The following is a 17,336-nucleotide window of genomic DNA, read 5'->3' as shown; positions in this document are numbered from 1 at the left end:
AGCGGTGTTTATGAAGGTATCAAGCAGGCCCTTGGTCCCGTCATTAAAAAGACAGCCCCTCTTTAAGACGCGGATGGCTCTGTTATTACAGACAGTCAAAAACAATGGGACCGCTGGGTAGCTAGTGGGCTAGGTCTCTTCTCTCAGCCTGTGTTCCTGCATCCGGAAGCAGTACAAAGCATGCTCAAACTGGACAAATGGACAGAGTTAGACGACCTGCCGACTATAGAGCTACTGTCAATCAGCTCAAGTGCGGAAAAAGTCCTGGCGGTGACGGCACCCAAGCCGAAGTAATTAAACTCCAGTGCATCAGACCAATCTTGCACAATCTTCTGTGTAATTGCTGGGGGGAAGGAAGTAGGTACCTCAGGACATGTGCGACGCTAACATCGTCACCTTATACAAAGGGAAAGGTGATCGCGGCGACTGCAACTGCTACCGCGGTGTTGCCCTTTTAAGCATAGTTGGTAATCTTTTTGGTAGAGTCGTCTTGTGTAAAATCCAAAAACTTGCAGAGCGCATCTATCCTGAGGCGCAGTGGTGTTCGCTCCCAGCGATCCACAGTAGATATGATCTTCATACTTCTTCAGTTACAGAAGAAGTGTAGGGAGCAGAACACCCCTCTCTACGTCGCTTTCGTTGACCTTAACAAAGCGTTCGATACAGTAAGCAGGGAAGGTCTTTATTCTGCGCTCGAGAGCATTGGGTGTCCGCCAAAACTTCTAAGCCTGGTAAGTCATTTCACGAAGGCATAAAGGGGTTTTAGATTACAACGGCAACACATCGGAGCCGTTTGATGTTCGCAGAGGTGTGCGTCAGGGCTGCGTTCTGGCTCCTACCTTGTTCGGAATATATTTCGCACTAATATTAGGTACGAACAGCTTTCGGTGATACCGAACGGGGTATTCATCTGCACACGAGGGGCGACGGAAAGATGTTAAATATCTCTTGCCTCAAATCCAAAAAACATCGTGAGGATTTACAGCATTTACAGCTTGATAAAAGTTAAAAATATTAAAATTATTATATATTTTTGTAGTACCGGAATTCCCGGGAAATGAGTTTCGTTTCCCGGTACTGAGGGCGATGAAATTTCCCGGGAATTCCCGGGAATTTCAGTACCGGGAATTCCCGGGAGCAATCCCTACTTGTCACTTAACGTCATGTTTGAAAAGCCATACGAAATTGTGTAACGACTGAAAGCGACAAAGTACAGAAATTATCACTTATTTATGACGTTGACTGTGACTGTTCATACGAATATTTGAAAAATTACCTAATATCGAAAATTTGCCTCACGTATGTCAGAAGTTAAAAAAAACTGCATTCAAATCTCTTTTGGTTCAAAGAATACATATTCTCCAGAATACAGTTTAAAAGTAAGTTCGCCTTTGTACTCTTTTGTTTTATATTTATTTATTTACATAGATACATAGGTACATACTCCAGATTAAATAAAAATAGTTAAATTTGGCACATATCTCTGTGTGGACGGACATACGAGAGGTTAGTCTTACAATAACGTTACAATAAAACCCTAGTTCGCATTATTAAATTAAAAAAAATATATCGCGATCCGAGGGTTTCAAACTCAAAAGAAAAGTTTTTCGATTAGGCAAGGAATGTGTAGTTAGTAGGTACAAACGAAGTGCCGCAATGGCAATATATCTTTTCTCTTCTTCCTATCTTTGATGTTGGATTGACGCGTAAAAGCTGTCAGAATATCCAATGAATGAACGATGGGCGATGACAAGGTATATATTTCTATTAGTTCTAAGATGATTCAAATGACACATGATGATTATTTAACTTTGTGAGGCGATAACAATTTTTTTATTTTTTCCAACAGAGATATATAATGTTTGAAAAAATGAAATCACATTAAAATTGCTGATTGTTTTTATATTTAAACTCAAATTTGCTGCGTAGGCACTGTGTTATATTAACTTAATTTCTTTAATGAACGCCCTTACAATGTTGTTTCAATAGGCCGCAATTGCTAGTGGTGAGGGTTATCGGTAAAAATAAAAGCGGTAAAATAAACGAACTTATTATTAATTTGCAAGATTGTTCGTCAGGGTCGGAAAGTGACACTCCAAGTGTTGAATAAGTTATATTTTAAAATTCAAATAAGACTTTCAGTTCGATAGCGTAGCGTTTAAACCAACAAATAATGCTATTGCCACTTTTAGCACTAGGTACATGCAAAAGTATCGATAGTTTGCGTAACAGTAGAAGGGACTCTAGTTCCGTCAGTTTGGCATCTGTCATTTGAATCATGTTAGAACAAATAGAATATAGAATTTGAGTATGTCTGCGTTCTATTACGAACATTGTCCTGAACCCTGAGGGGCTACTACGATGTTCGTATCGTACCGTCCCTCTCAATTTCGTATTAAATAGTATAAACGTCATTGAAACTGGAAGATACGAAGTTCGAATTTCGTAGTAGCCCCTGATTTGTGTTAAAGTCTGACGGAACTGAATAAATTTACCAGGCTTATCAGTTTTCCCACATAACAAACAAAATCAATGCAGTCACTTTGATTTGTTTGAAAAACGTCTAAATTGCGTTATCAACCGTTTCGGGTTGTTATTTATCTCTGTTATTTTTCTTTTGATGTGGCAAACAAAATAACAGTTTTACATTTGACTCGAACGTTTTCGGCAAAGGCGTTTTTACTATCTTGTAAGATCTTTGCGTATTTTTTTAATAAGGTGTTGTAGTTTTATGTATTTATTTGTTTTTTCTTTGTTTTCAGGCTAACGGTCAGGCATCGCAGGCAAGTACGTCGCCGATCAGTGACAGGTGCGAGCGGTGACTCTGGACTCTTCGTAGCCAACCACGCTTACTAAACACACACAAACAAATTAATTATTTTTATTGATACAAAAAACCGGCCTAAATCATACCGGTTTTAGAGCACGTTACACACTGGCTGCTTGAACTATTCCAGTGCCATAAAAACGCGAATGACATCTGCTGTCATTTCACCAAAATGGCGTTCTGGCGCGAACAATCTATTTAAGCGTAAAGTTAGATTAAGATTACTCGAATAATTTTATCCAGCTTCACAATTAATTAGATGTTGAACATTTGAAATATAAATAGAATCACTTGTATTATGAATGAGAATAGTACGTAGTAATATTACAGTATATTTGCTTCATGTATTCGTGTAGTAAATGTTTGACGTTATTAAATGGATGGAAAACCATAGAATAAAATTGTCGTTGAGATTTTAGAGTAAATATAGTATATAATTAATTTATTTACACACAGCGAAATCATAATAACATGTTACATTTGGTATTTATTTCTATGAATTTATACAGAGTTTTTATTTTGATAAAAATCGATTTTAGTTTGTAATGTATTTTGATAATTTAAGAGTAAAATTATAATATTCTTGATCACTTGAGTAGTTTTGTTTCATTAAGTACCTATTTCTTACCTTACTTCATACAAATTAGAGTTTCCAGTTCAGTTACCTACTCGTAATGTACAGCATAACTCATTTTGCTGAACTATTTAAATTGGTCTAATCTTTAGAATGTTCATTCATACCTATTTGAAATTAAATCACAATCTCCTTAAAGTATCGACAGCGGATACAAAATTCTAGCTTAAAAATGAAGCTGATTCGTTTTAACTTTAACCCTTTACCAGGCCCCTTAGAACTAGCGTGTCTTCATACGTACTTATATACTGTTACAACCGTATTAAACGCCTGTAAAAATGTATTTACGAAAGTCGGAGATGTTCCTTTAAACCAGAATATAAAATGTGGGTTACGGTTATCCATCGCTGTCTAAATAATTAACTGTCATACTCGATTTTGTCTTATTATATTCTTGATCAGGCGTAGGGATATATTCTCTCACATCTTATTCTTCAGGAAAGTTTTAAAAGGAGATTTTACAGCTAGGACATGAATTCGCTCTGGTTGAATACAAAAACAGTTTTATTACTTACGCGAGTTTTTATGACACGACAAGACATTTACCGGGCCATGATTCTTCCCGCACAGTTAAACTCTAATAAGCCATGGGATAATGTCAACCCACATCCTAATTTTGGTCATACACAAAATGCATGATATTTAGCAATGTTTAAGATTACATTACCTATCAACACTCAAAATCTATAAATATCAAAAAAATTGTTCGATCTATGTACTTCTGTTTCATAGAATTAAGGAAAGTGTTCCAATTTTCCGTAGTTTACTGAAATTAGAGTTCAAGTGAATCTAAACGGCTGCCAAAGAGATATTACGCGATTTTAGAAGCGTGTTGTATGAAGATAATAAAATACTATTTTCAGGGATCGACAAATATTTTTGTAGGAGTTTTGGAGTTAAAACCTGACTACGGTAACCGATAAGATGTGGAGGAATATATCCCTTCGCCTGGTAAAGGTTCATGCTGTTCATCATAACTAAATCAATGCTGCGACCCGCAGCAGGTACCATTGCTACAATACATTTATGGCCATAAAGAGATAAACATTGAATATGGCTGCTTTAGATTTCTCCAACACATAACAATAATTGTATCCTATAGTTTATTTGGGTAAGTTGTATCGGCTTTTTTCATGGAAGTTAATGCATCGATAAAACTAGGTACTTACAGCCATTTGTGCTGTTACGAGTCAGAAATGAAATACCATTACCAATACAAAAATCGTACGAAAACAATAAACAAAATCGAAACGGGCTATACCGCGATGCCCACTGGTCGCCCTGAGATGGGGCTCCCTAGTCAACACCGTGCAAGGCAGGCTCGCTCCTCACCTTCTACTGGTACCTGTGACTTCGCACGCGTAAACATCAGATAAAAGATTGAATCGAAATTCCCGTGGGAATATCGAGATATAAGGATAGGTAGTGTATATTCCAGGTGTCTAGCTTCCATTCCAAATATCATCGAAATCCGTGCAGCCATTCTAGCGTGAAGAGTAACAAACAAAAATTCCCGTAGGGCTTCCTGAAATTTACATCGTGGTTTTCATTGACTTTTCATTAAAAACAATCATGCCAAATATCATGACAAGCCCAACGGTTGTTATTTCGAGATTTCATCCCTATCCCATGTGAATATCGGGATAAAAGTAGCCTATGTGTTAATGCAGACGTCCAGCTATCTACGTACCAAGTTTCATCTAAATGCGTCTAGCTGTTTTAACTGAAAGAGTAACAAACATTCACACACACGAATTTCGCATTTATAATATATAATTAGGGTTACTCCTCGTAGCTTTCAAATCGGAGCCCTATAAAATGTATGTAAAGAGCTATTCAATGATAATGACATAACTCGCAGCTCTGTTGGTTTTCGTTCTACTTTTCATACAAAGTTGCCCATGGTCCTTTGCGATCGCGAAAAACCGCAATGTAAAAATTCGCTACAAAGAAAAAGATGCTTCTATAAAAATAATATAACAAGCCTAGCGTAACCCTTCTGACTATAAGTATGTAAACAAATCTAACTGCTGAAAAGAGCCACATTCCTGTATCACTAGGTCCCTTTAAGTAATCCTAAAGAAAATATCAACCCACGCAATTCATATCGAATCGTAGTAGTTGCGGTCTTGCGGTCCTTATCAACGCAAACATGCAAAGTGCAAACTGTTTTCATTTCTCGGGAATAATATTTTTTTCAATAACCCTTTACGCAAAGTCCTGAAAGTGACATTCTGCTAAAAACGCCACGCTTAAAGAAATATTTAGGTATACTGGGCAGTTCTGACTGTGTTTTGACAAAGCCAAAGTGCTTTAAAGATGAACTTATTCTGCTGTGGTTTTTTCCAAGAAACTAACCAATAGAGCAGTATGATATGACGAGTGATGGGCTTCTCTCTTACTGTTTTTTTTAACCCCCGACGCAAAAAGAGGTGTTACACGTTTGACCGCTATGTGTGTCTATCTGTCTGTCTGTCTGTGGCACCGTACTCCATAAACGGGGGTAGACCGATTTGAATGCGGTTTTTTTATTTGAAAGAAAGTTTTCTAGCGATGGTTCTTAGACATGTTTGATCAAAACCGGTTAAGCGGTTTTTGAGATATTGAACTTTGAAGTAACAAAGTCGGGGTTTTCCAACTTTTTGTTTGGAAAGGTCAGTTTTAGTTTTGCGTTACTGATTAGTCAATTAAACAGCACTAGCTAGGGTTCCTAGCTGAAATGACAAAGACGGAACTTTAAAGTTTTGTTATGCTAAGTCTTTCCAGCTACCTACGGCATACGTCATAGGTTGCAGGTATACGAGAAGGCTGTGACATGGGCATAAACCTACACTGTGCGTGTCTTGACACTGCATACTATAATATTATAAAGGAATGCGAGTGTGTGTGTTTGTATGTATGTTTGTCCGTCTTTCACGTCGAAACGGAGGGACGGATCAACGTAATTTTTGGCATAGAGATAGTTTATGGGCCCGAGAGTGACATAGGCTACTTTTTATCCCGGGAAAATGCACAGTTCCCGAGGGAACAGCGCGATAACCGAATTCCACGCGGGTGAAGCCGCGGGCAAAAGCTAGTTATGAATATTATTAAGATGACATTTTCTCTCTAGTGGTAATTCCTCTATGTTTCTCTCTAAGCATAGTTAAAGCGTGAATATAACTTTTAAATTTTAAGTACTTTCGCCATCAGATTCCGGAGCAGCCAAGGTGATCAAACATATTATTATCGAAACATGACCCCTAAGGGGATCCATGCCCCAATGACCTTCGATCTGAATTCCTTAGTTTTTTTTTTTTAATTAATTTTTAACAATTACTCAGTGTATACATGAACACAATTTTCGCCAAACTGCATGACAGTTTGTTGGCGAAATGAAACACTCAAAACACTTCCTTATATAAATACTGTGCAAAACTTATTTATACAACTAACCTATCCTAATTTACGTTTATATGTATATTACGAGTTATATAAAAGAAAAAAAATAATAATAATAATATGAGAAATAGGTGGGACTTATTCAACTTGATTGATACTATGCGATAGTGGGTACATTTGTGGGTTAAGTATATCTAAAATTACTTATTACATAGACATATTATCAGATAGATATTCTTATAGTGGTTAAAGAACTTGACTACGCAGCTTGAGGACCTAGGTTCGGTTTCCGGCCGGTTCAGACATTTGTATGAATAATACGAATGTTGGTTCTCGGGTCAGGGTTTTTGTAGCTTATTATATTAACAACAACGTCTTTAAGCAATATAGTATCCCATATTTACTTCAAAGTTTATTGTCTTCGAGATATTTGGCATCCAAGTTGAACAATTTTAGGCCAAAAAACTGGTTTTCTGGCCATAACTTTTGTGTTAATTAGTTTCAAATAAAAACCCTAGAGACACGTTTTTAGAAACGTCAAAGACGAACTCAAATATGTAAATTTCGTGTATGTTAGATCTTTCACGTCAATAGAGACGGAATAAGTGTTTTTTTGACAATGTTTAAAAAAATCACACAAAATAAAAGTATTCATTTTTTTTCAAAATCCGGTAGGTAAAAATGGAGATAAAAGATTGAAGAACCGATAGCCGTTTAACTTATAAAACTATCTGTAGTACAAAAGTAGGAGATACGATTCAAAACTTGTCAAAAATCGATGAAAACCTCGGGTAGCCCCTTAAATGAACCTTAAATAATAGTGCATGTGCCGATATTTTTGCCCAGTTTGCCCGCTCGAAATATATCTGGTGGCGACTGTACCTTACCCAGATGTCACCCGACATATTAAGCAATTCTGGGGGAATCCATTTCCGTCTCAATAGGAAGTAAACACTTAAGTACCTACCGTATAGGTTTTGATTCACGGGATTGCAGACCTTACTTACTCTTCATTTTGATATTAATTTCAACTTGATACCTACCTTTACGCATATCTGAGAAGACGGGTCATAGACTAACAGACAATTAACCCTTTTCCAAGCCCTGCGAATTTAGATGGGTAGGTACGGTACCACAAAATGAATCATAGTTTTATATTGTTTACTCATGAGAGACTATTTTAAAAACAAAGGGTCTGGCAGGCTAAGCTAACAAGAGTGGTCCCCGCAAGGGATTTGGTTGTAATTTGAGGTGCAGTAGTGCCAGGACCTAAGAACACTGTATGCGTAATATCAGCCTTCGATCTTCTTTTGTTTCAGACTTATTCACGAAAATGTCATGTAATTTTTAAACTGTTATTTTAGCTAAACCAAGCAAGCGAGAGTAACCAAATAAATTCAGAATTAAGGAGCATAAAATGGGGTTCATAATGCATATTTTTACAAACATTCATATCCTTGAACTTGGATGAAAAAAAAATGTAGTTTTTTTTTCGCTTCATTTTTTTGCCACTTCACGCGGAGACACAACTAAGTATCAAAAAAATTACTTAATAAGCCACAATTGTCAACTACGTATACATTTAAAAACATTTTGAAAAATCATGGTGCGTCATGTCAAAAAAAAAAACATTTACGAACGTATAGCCTGCTAGACCCTTATATATAATTTATTATATATAATTTTTTAACGACTTCAATAATTTTGTATCATGTAAAATAAAGCAAGGTCGAATATTTGTGTACATTTTATGTGGCCGCGATATGCACTATGCCTAGAAAAGGGTTAAAGAAATGAGATGATTATGATTAAATAGGTACTTTCAATATCCATATAGGCAGTCGATAGTTTCAGTTTTACGTTACAATCCCCTCTAAATGCCGCTTTAAAAAGCTACCACGATTATATTTTCAAACCTTATTAATGCGATCTCGCAGAATGAAGGGAAATTATAAAGCTAGCTGGGAGCAATGACTTTTGATTTATAATATAATTCCATTTGCAATTTCCAAGGCTTTAACAAGTTCAAAACCCCTTAAGGTGACACGTTGCCCTTCGTGTGTTCTCAAGATTCCAGACTATTCACTCGAATTGTCAAAACAATACTTAATTATAAATATACTTATAGATAGGTACGTACAGTCACCAGCACCAATATCTAACACAACAAGCGTGCATAAATATCTGATACGACTCTATTTCTAGGGCCGGAAGGACATGTCAGATATTTTTTCACGCTCCGCTGCGGCAGATATTAATGCTGGTGACTGTACATATAACTTTACTACCCCACAGTCCGAATTTCATAACACCTAATGACCGGTAGTACGAATATTGAAACGCTGAATGTGTATTTGTATTTATTTTTCAAATACTACTCCGTTTTCATGATTTAAAATCTTTAAAAAAAATTGGGTCCAAGTACGACCAAGGATGACCGGATGGCCAAGTGGTTAGAGAATCTGACTACGAAGCTTGAGGTCCCGGGTTCGATTCCCGGCCGGGGCAGATATTTGTATGAATAATACGAATGTTTGTTCTCGGGTCATGGATGTTTAATATGTAGGTATTTAAGTATATATTTATCTATATGTATGTTTATCCGTTGCCTAGTATCCATAGTACAAGCTTTTGCTTAGTTTATGGGACTAGGTCAAAATTGGTGTCCCATGATATAAAATGATTTTTTTTATGCTCTACCACGTTGCATATGACCCCATCTATCCCCTATACACGTATGTCCATCCATCTGCCAAACACCCTGTATATAAAACTTACTTGATAAATGAACAACCTGATGGTGTAATTTTAAATCCATAGGTTTATTAAAATTAAATTAAATTAAAATATCTAAGTAAATGTACCTACAGAAGGCGGGAAGTGACTGTTTTATTCTAGGCACAGTTCTAGGTAAATATATACTTGCTATACTACAACTACTATTCTATTTATAAATAAATAAATATCATGGGACATCTGACATCAATAAATTGACCTAAGTAGTTCCAAACTAAGCAAAGCTTGTACTATGGATACTAGGCAACGGATAGACATACAAACTTATCTATCTTAGTCCACCTTTGTACAAGTATCCCAAAGTTATTAAATTGTATTTTGTGTCTTTTCTTTTGTACAATAAAAAGTTTACATACATACCTATATCGGGTAGGCCCTGTAACAGGAGCAAAAAATTAAAACACATCAAATTAATTGTTATTTTCAATGTAGGTAGGTACGGCATCCAATTTAATAGTCTAAATGACATCGCCTGTCACGTAACAAAATGACGGATTTCGCAATAAATTGCTTGTCCAATTGAACTTAAAACTATAATAAAAATTACAATAAAAGTTATTTTAAAAAGTTGTAGAACTACATTAGCTCAAGATGAAATGATCAATTGGACGCTGCATGTGGTTTAATTTTTTGCTCCTGTTACAGGGCCCAGTTTGTATAGATAAATACATACTTAAATACATTATGCAGCATCCACGACCCGAAACCAAACATTCGTTTTATTCATACAAATATCTGCCCCAGCCAGGAACCGAACCCGGGACCTCAAGCTTCATAGTCAGGTCGTCAATACTATACTAACATACTACACTATACTTTACCATACTATACTTTATTTATTTATTTTCGGAGAACGCTACTACTATTTTACTATATTGTGGTGTACAATAACGAGTCAATGTCTCGTACCATATTATGGTGGAAGGTTAGCACGTGTTGTTATTCTGTTGTTTTCTTAAATTGTCAGAATATAATTCAAATATTATTCTAACCTCCATTTACCTCTAAGCGCTCTCATCTACTCATTGGGGTTCACTAGACTGTTTATAACCCTATTAAGGGGAGTATAACCATCCCCTTCGTCGTTAAATGCTTAAAAATCTAATTGAGACATCGGTTCACCCTTGTCTTTGCCTTGGTGTTTTTTTTAATAAAACTGTTAAATAAAGAATTAAATTAAATAAAACTGGCCAAGTGCGAGTCGGACTCGCCCGTGAAGGGTTCCGTAGCAGCAAGTATAATATAAAAGTTTCCTTTACTTTACGATTTATGACGTATAAAAAAAAACTACTTACTAGATCTCGTTCAAACTAATTCTCGGTGGAAGCTTGCATGGTACTGTACATCATATTTTTTTTTTTAGTTTTATCATATCATTCTCTTATTTTAGAAGTAACAGGGGGGGGGGCACAATCCCAATAACAACAGGTCATTTACTTAAAACTGTCACCCATAAAGCACTTTGATTAGCCACCCGCGACTTATTAGGGTGTAATTAGGCAGTTAAGTTGAACGCGTGCTGATTACTTGTGATCGCCGGGTGGATGGCATCGTTTTTGAGAACATCTTAATACGGTTGCGCCGTATCCGGTACGTTTGAACTGAGACTTGAATTTCGAATTTGTGCGTATGCTTACTAATCTCCTATTAGTCCTAATAATACCGCTATCATAAAAAAATGGAGGGAATTTCAGTGGCGAAACGAAAATACTAATGAATAATGATTCTTTATAACATTTCTTGTCTAAAATGGTTTTATACAACATAACACAATTCAAATAATTTTCAACAATTAAATGTATTCAGATAAAAACTCAAATGCATTTTGCGGCCTGCATTTTGTTTTGACTAGTATAGATAATTGAAATAACTAAAAAAAAGGTTCAAAAATTTGTGGTTTTTCATGCATAAGTCAACTTTTTGGTTTCAAACAAAATAAGTATCAACCAAAAATGCAGCTTTTAATCACGGTCGGGCTGGCCTAAGTTATAAAATAAACCTAAACCTAACCTAAGCCAATCCTATAGATCACACGATTGAAAAGTTCGTCTCCAGTAGAAACTGGCAAACTTACGAAACCTTCAAAATGTGGAAAATAAGAAAACTTCAATGTAATTAAACATCTTACACCCTTTTTGGGACATGTTCAGAGCTAATCTCGAGGCATTAAAACTCACGAATTGATAATTATTTCTAAGTGCCGTTGAACCTTTAATTTGCTCAATCCCGGATGTTTGGCTGGCCAAGATCTAAAGGGGTTTAATCATTAAAACAGTCTAATTAAATCAATATAAACAACAAGAACAAAAACCTGCATGATTCAAATCAACAGAGAATATCCTCAATTTGGTTTATTAATATATTCGTCAATTTCTTTCCTATCAGTGAAAGTGCCTCTAGTGTGGCGTTTTCACAAAACATTCGTTTATTATTCGAAGACGTAAATCGAGCGTTCGGTCGCCGATACGTAGCCGCCACATGTCCACGGTGCGGCGGCGTCACCCGTTTTCGTTACGACGATACGCGGACGAAATATTTAACGTAGCAAACCTACACTCACAAAAGTTGTTGCGCAAACTTTCCGCTAGAGGCGCTGTCCGTGTTTCCATACAAATTGAGATTTTAACGCGAACGCGGTCGAGACGTATTTTGTGAACGGGGAAATACACTAAGCATACAGATCTCGTTTTCATAATCGATAGTTTATTGATAAAAATCACTTACATAAGTCATTATAATTTTATTCGCGTTTAAAATTCCTAATATAGGTAGACTCAGTTTTAGTCATGTGGGTAATGATAATTTGACATGTGTACGTTGACGATATGGCAGCGTGACGAAAAACATCAAAGAAAGACCTCTCTATAGTTTTCGTCCGTTGAACTGTCTTAAAATTGTGGGTAAGTTCGATAGATGATCATCATCAGCATCAGCAGCATCTTACTCCACTAGGTACTGGAATATGCCTCTCCAATTGCATGCCACTGAGCACGATCCTCGGCCACTCTCATCCTGTTCTTGCCAGCCACCTTGCGAAGATGATCTCTCTACCTAGTCTGAGGGCGTCCCACGCCACGCTTGCCAATTCGCGGTCTCCACTCAAGAACTCGTTTACCCCAGCCCAGCGGTGATCGGTTCTTCGGCTGATATGGCCGGCCCACTGCCACACGTCATGCTCCCTGGAAACCCGACTGTCTGTTTTGTGATTTATTAAGTCATAAAGCAGTCGGCTGCAATGGAGTTGCTCGCGTCCTGGCAACAATTAAGTAATTTAACTACCCATCCATAACCAACTTATTTAACAGTAATAACTGCGGTATTTTTTTTTGCCTATTCATTTTTTTTAATACTGAAAAAGTAAGTATCCATGTGAAATTTCTTAAATTTAATATTGAGGTTGCTGGAGAAATGCTCTACAGTAACCCCAAATTCAGTTTATTGTACTCTCAATTATATTGAGGTACTTTTTTTCAAGTAGGTTGGACTAATTCGGTACATATAGCGTACATCAGCTTTATGTCTTAATGAATCACAAAACAGACAGTGGGGTTTCTAAGGAGCATGGCGTACTGCCACTTCAGTGTTCTTATCCAATGAGCTATGTCGATGACTTTTATAGATAGTTCTCTGTCGGATCTCCTCATTCCGAATTCGATCCTTCAGAGAAACTCCAAGCACAGCCTTTCCCATAGCTCGCCGAGCGACTTTTAATTTAGATAGATTATATTTTTATATTTTTACGTTGACGATATTAACAGTGGACTAGTTAGGATTGTTGACAAAAACATCCACTTGAGTTATCCTTTGTTTTCATCGTTTAAAATAGAACATGGAGTACATCACCCTGCCTAACTTCCCCTCACATCTTGTCAACGAACTGCTCGCTCCATTTATTGTTCACTCGCCCCGAAAGTTGTAATTGATTGAAAGTTTCACTTTGTTTCCAAGTTTATCAATTTACCGATAGGTACCGATTTCTTTTTGTCCTTAGATGCACCCATTAAAGTGACATTCTGTATTATTACTTTGTGAAGAAAAGCGTATACGTAGTCTTTAATTAATTTTAACTTTAGTTTGTGGTTCTTGAATTAACACAGGGTACCTACTCGTATAAGTTCTAAAGTTTACGACTGATTCGATTTTATTATAGATAGGTATAAAAAAAAGTTTTTTGATATTTTTTGTTGAATATTTGTGATTGGCGGTGCGAACATAGGTAAATGAAGCGTTTCTATTGGTTCATGTCATAACAAACGCAATCCTCGCAACACATCCTCGCACATCACTGGTGGTACCACAACCTTACGTTTCGGGGGTGCAGTTTTTTAAAAAGTGCACATTCTGAGTAAGGTCACAGGCATTTATAGTACATTACTGTAGAGGCCGGGAAGTAGGGGGTTGCCGGCCAAGCAGATATGGACTTAGGGATGCGAGGCCGGCAACCCCAGGTTCCGGCCGAGGCTTGTATAGGCTTTTCTCAAACATTACATGAAATAAAATAACAAAAAACAAGAAATGAAGCTGGCGGGACGCTAGTCTGGTCGCCCTGTTGTGTACGCGCGTGTCGCGCTGGCCGCTGGCGGGCGGTGTTGCTGGGCGTGGGCCGCGTGCGTGTCGCAGAGCGCGCGTTGAAACAAAAGACGGTCGCATTGCCGGCCAGCGGCCTGCAAGGTTGTATGAAATCTTTTTGCAGGCCGCTAGAGTGACCGCGCGCAGGCTGCCGAGTCACAGCGCCTGCAGCGCGATACTTCTCAGCCTATTATTTGTAACACAACGTCAATATTTCATGTCATGTTTGAGAAAAAATATTTCTTGATCAATTCAGTAATACGTGGCATAGAAAGATAATTATTTTATTTAATCTTTAACTTTTGCGAAAAGAACTGTGCCTTGCCCGATTCCTGAAAGTCGATGTAGAGTCAAGGAAACTGAATCACGTACCAGGGTGGAACCTTTGAGTTAGGGTACTAATGTCATGTTGACATCCCGTCCCGTATGGCTTCCCTGGTCAAACCCGATAAGTCGAAATAATTGACTGTTTAAAAAATATCACTATAAGTACTTATATCTAGAATTTTAAATTCGAAATTTTTATGAATTATAAGATCGAGTTATTGGGTTTGTTAAAAATTTACCTTTAAAAAAGAAGGGAAAACGACTCTTTCATAGCATGTGGTTATAACCACATTTATGAAAGAGCCATGCACTATATTATCAAATTTCAATAAATTTCTCCAAAAGTTAAACAATATTAATAGAAAATGTCATTTTACAAGCTTTTATTTAACTTGCCATTGTATGTATGTAAATATGTATGTATGTGCGGGTCAAATCTTGCAAATTAAATTTGACCCACTTCCAGTCGTCGGATTGACTTAAAGCCTGGCATACTTATGTAGATTTGGTGACGATACAATAATCAGATAGTGACATCTTAGTGGTCCAGCCAGGATCGTCTCCGCAGGACGAAACTCTTCAACGGTTAATTGCATTAAGTTAATATTTGGTACAGAAATGTGATTTTGGTGACAATTCATGGCCTACTTGCGTATTTTCTGGCATTTAGCGGTTTCTGATGTAATTTTGCTGTCTTTTACAAAATGAAACAAAATAGCAAAAGGGCCAAAACCGGTTGTTATGAAAGAGCCGGCTGTTTCATGTCATTTTTGGTAGGCTCTTTCAAAACAAGTAGCCATAAAATACAATAACCTTTAAAGTATATGATAAAATCGCGAATCATATTCAATAAATATCAAAATAATAAGGTTAAATAAATGCACACCCTAGTTGTAAGGAAATTTCAGAGTCAAATCAAAAAATTGTATTATAAAAACGTTCAGAATAACAGCATAAAAAGTTAATCTTTGCGGGCCACAGGTTATCAATGTTGTCACACGAAAATGAAGTTGAAATGATGGTAATTTCAAAAGGTTGGGTCAAAATCTATGTGGCTCTTTCAAAACATGTCTCTTTCATGGCCACGTTCCCCTACCTACGAAGAACACAGATCGCTGACTGATCTATGACCTCGGGTCAACATTCCACTTGCCTTTTTCAATATTTACCAAAGGAAACAAATGAAACGCGAACAAAGCTATTTACATGATGACGAAAAGCTTTTGATGTCTAAAACGGGGGATACTTCTAAGGATTCGTTTCGGAAATACTGTATCCTTTTGTAAACCGCGTGCCGCGGTATTTGTAGCTAGAGTAGTCCAACTAGAAAGAAAGAAAATATATTTATTTGTTAACATTTAGACATACAAAATACAAATAAAGCAAAAGCGGAAAGAGCAAAACGGACACAAAAAGGGAATCTGGCTCAATACGAGTACACGATGTACGATGTCACGATTTGCTTCGCAACGCTGATATTCTGGCAAAACTTTAACCTCAAGAATTATTTTGTAAATCTAAACTTAACCTAATAAACTTATCAACTATGCGGCTTAATCTAGTAATAAATTAATAATTAATAATAACATTTAACTACTAGGTTTCTGCACGCGAACGAAACCGCTGAGCAAAGGCTAACTAGTTCTTGAATATTTTGTAAACAACTAAGGTTGTTGTTTCCGAACGCTGTAGTACGTTCATGGGCAGAAATTAGGTTCAAAGGAATTGCTCGGTAGAAAGGGTCAAAATATCCGGCTACCTCATTGTATGTAGTTTTATAAAATGAAGTCAGGTGTCATTTATAGACAGAATATTATATTTGCTGTTCCTCTCTCTGAGCTGGGGTAGTCCTAAGGACCTTTTCTTTGACTGCATTCAACGAAAATGAATGTATGTATGTGGTTGTTGCCCTCACGTTGAGCTTTCCCGTGATTTATTATCATCATCATCATATCATCTGCATTAAATCCACTGTGAGACATAAATCGGCCTCCCCATAGAGTTGGCTGGAAGCAGCCTGCATCAACCGTAAAACCCATATCGTTGGGGACGTCCTACCTGATCTTGTTCTCGTGATTAAAATTAAATAATGTACCAGTAGGTAGATATATANCTATATAATATCGATGGTGGAAGTCTCAATTGGCGTAAGGGACAAAATACGAAATCACTTTAAACATAGAAAATTAGAGTTTTTTTTCTCTGTCGATTGGTAGTATCAGTTACGATACGGCCCTACTTTTGCTGTTATCAACATTTATATTTTAAAATAAAATAGCTTAAGGACATGATATAAAATTTTGAGCTGAAAAATGGCGTAAATGTATTATTTTTTTAATATTTGGGTCGTAAGGGGCTGTGGCAGTCTCATATGCCTTTACGACTCGGCTCATGTCGTAAAAAAAAAACCAACAAATATAAAAGGCGTATGGGTCATTATTGTTTCATTGCCACACCCCAATATTTCATAACGAATAAGATAAAAAGCAAGAAGTTGTTGGGCGTAAACTTACCGCTGTACCTATTTCTTGTACTAACATCAAATACTAACGCGCCGAGCGTTTGCGCATTGCAACATTCGGTCAGTCGTGCCAACACGTCAAACACGGAGGAACGTATTTGATTGCCTACGTTTGTTCTTTGTCAACGCGCGTATTTTTTTAGAAGATGCCAAAAGCAAACAAAAAAAAAGATAAGTTGATGAATCCCTAAGGCTTGACGTCGAGCTACATTTCCGTAATGGAATTTCAGTCAAGGATTTGAGGTAAATTTCTCTTAAGCTACTTTGTTTATTTTAAGCTA

The sequence above is a fragment of the Choristoneura fumiferana genome, chromosome 9 (genome assembly GCF_025370935.1).
Source record: "Choristoneura fumiferana chromosome 9, NRCan_CFum_1, whole genome shotgun sequence".
NCBI lineage: Eukaryota > Metazoa > Arthropoda > Insecta > Lepidoptera > Tortricidae > Choristoneura > Choristoneura fumiferana.
This window is presented reverse-complemented; position numbering follows the sequence as displayed.